Below are 2,363 nucleotides of genomic sequence, written 5' to 3' on the forward strand. Positions count from 1 at the left end.
TGCGAGAGTTTTTGGTAGTGTGTGAGAGACAAAACTTAATTTTTTTGAGTGTGCGAGAGTTTTTGGTAGTGTGTGAGAGACAAAACGTAATTTTTTTGAGTGTGCGAGAGTTTTTGGTAGTGTGTGAGAGACAAAACGTAAATTTTGTCCTAAACGGCCCCTCATACGTAGCAGCGGTTCAACAGCGAGAGCAGAACCAGCGTCTTACATTGCAGTTCGATGACTTAAATAATTTTGAGGGTTATTTGTTTAGCTTTCTGACCGTCATGCTAATCCAGGTGAGTGTTTGTAGCTGTGCGCTGCTTTACCTGCTAACTAATCGCTCCATATGTCTTTTTACTGCAGTGAGCCTCGATGTAGCCAAACTCCGTCAAGTATGGCATTGCTTTTATGCCATATTAGATTCGTCGTGTTGATGCATTTGTGCTTCACCCCACGTGCTTCAATTTTCCGCCACAACACGCAAACTTCCCCATTCACTTAGTGCGTGAATGGGGAATCCTAAGCAATAGTTCCACATTGCTTAGGATTTGTTGCTACGCGTTTGCGCAGTGTGAAGGAAAGAGGAGACCAGCTGCACAGGCAGGCTGCGAAATGAGAAGCAGGTGATCGGTTTGTGTGATCGGCAACAAGAGACCGTGATCGGCGATCACCGATCATACACTTTTTCACGGAAATCGGCCGATTATGATCGGTGGCCGATAGATTGGCACACCTCTAGTTTAAACCATAACTGACACTGTATCATTGTTGATTCAACCATCATCTGTATGTCGGTTTACATGCATATTTGTGTTGATTCTACATTGACACAGTTAGGAAACAATGTTGATTCAACCATCATCTGAACGTGGATCTGCATGCATATTTGTCTTGATTCTACATTGAATCAGTTAGGAATCAATGTTGATTCAACCATCATCTGAACGTGGATCTGCATGCATATTTGTGTTGATTCTACATTGAATCAATGGTGATTCAACCATCATCTGAACGTGGATCTGCATGCATATTTGTGTTGATTCTACATTGAATAAATGTTGATTCAACACTCATTTGACTGTGGATGTACATGCAGATTTTGGTTGATTTTATATTGAATGAAAGCTAAGTATTTATGTACATTTTTAGGTCTGATAGGTCTACATCATAACATACCAGTAAAAGTTTCTTCACTGGTGTTAAGCACACTATATTATTGGCAGATGATGGGTAAACTGTGTACAAAAGGTTAAAAATGACAACATGGGTTTGATATAACATTTTATTTAAAAAAGAGGCACAGATCTTTAAACATATTTGACTCCTTTTTGACTGTCAAAACAACAGTCTATTGTCCACAGAAGAACAGAGTCCATGAGGTTAAGCTTTGTACTGTATGAACTAGGGAAACAGTACAAGTTGTGGTAACCCCAGTTTGACTCTGGTTGGCGTCACTTTGATTCCTTGCGATGTCTTCCTCTCGTTCTGGTGCATAATGAAGCCACTTCTTGACAGTTTCGCTGCAGTTCTCAAGAGTCAGCTTTGGATCAAACTGCAGAGCAATGGCTGAAAAACACAAAAATAAAAGTGAGGAAGGTGCCGGTTAGAAAGATGATAAACATGTGAAAAGTTCTGAAAGACATTGAAAGATTAAACAGTGTACTGGTTACAGGTCTGAGAACAAATACAAACCATATAGTTCCCCATGTACACTCACTGTTAAATAAATATTTATCTCAATCTTTCATTAATATTTATCTTAATGTTTACGTACACATTAGCCTATCAAGCTGCAGTATAGTGTAGCATCTATGATCCTGCACTCATGTTAAAATGAGGGAATCAATATTTAAAATAAAGGCTGTTTATCAGAAAACCTAACGATGAAACTCAGGGAGGATCAGGGTTTATTTAACACCCCAGAGACAAATAAATAGAGCAATAGGTGATTTATACTGTAGTTGGAAAAATCATTTATAATTTATACAGAATAAACTTCCACCAAATAGCTGGTTCAATCTTCCATCAACTACAAATATTTCCAAATAAGTTGATTAAATTCCTTAAAAAGTGTCTATATGCTAATAAAGATCCCACACAAGTAATAATAGTCCAGTTCAGATTAACCAGTTACCAATTCAGTAGTCAACAGACTGAATCAGTCATTAGCAGGTTTAGTTCAGTGTTTCACCTGCCTTACATGTTTTAAGTGTTTCCCTTCTGCCTCACCTGGAATGAATCTGTGGATGATTAACAACCATCTGCACTTCTTGATGGCTGCAGAAGGTCATGCAGTCATCTAACTCAGCTGTTCTGGAACAGAGGCACATCATAATAAAAAGTTTAAAACAAGTGATTACTATCACAACAATTTAAAGCCC

At 38.3% G+C, this 2,363-nt stretch overlaps 1 long non-coding RNA gene across 1 annotated transcript; it reads right to left on the minus strand.

Moving 5' to 3' along the window:
- Positions 1 to 1,375: 1,375 nt before the first annotated feature.
- On the minus strand, positions 1,376 to 2,311 carry LOC107834650 (uncharacterized). Its single transcript, XR_001660459.1, has 2 exons — positions 2,212 to 2,311; positions 1,376 to 1,548 (listed from the first exon to the last, which is right to left on the minus strand). It is a non-coding gene; the product is annotated as an uncharacterized LOC107834650 (long non-coding RNA).
- Positions 2,312 to 2,363: the final 52 nt, after the last annotated feature.

Source organism: Poecilia formosa, unplaced genomic scaffold, assembly GCF_000485575.1.
Source record: "Poecilia formosa unplaced genomic scaffold, Poecilia_formosa-5.1.2 Scaffold706, whole genome shotgun sequence".
NCBI classification, from domain to species: domain Eukaryota; kingdom Metazoa; phylum Chordata; class Actinopteri; order Cyprinodontiformes; family Poeciliidae; genus Poecilia; species Poecilia formosa.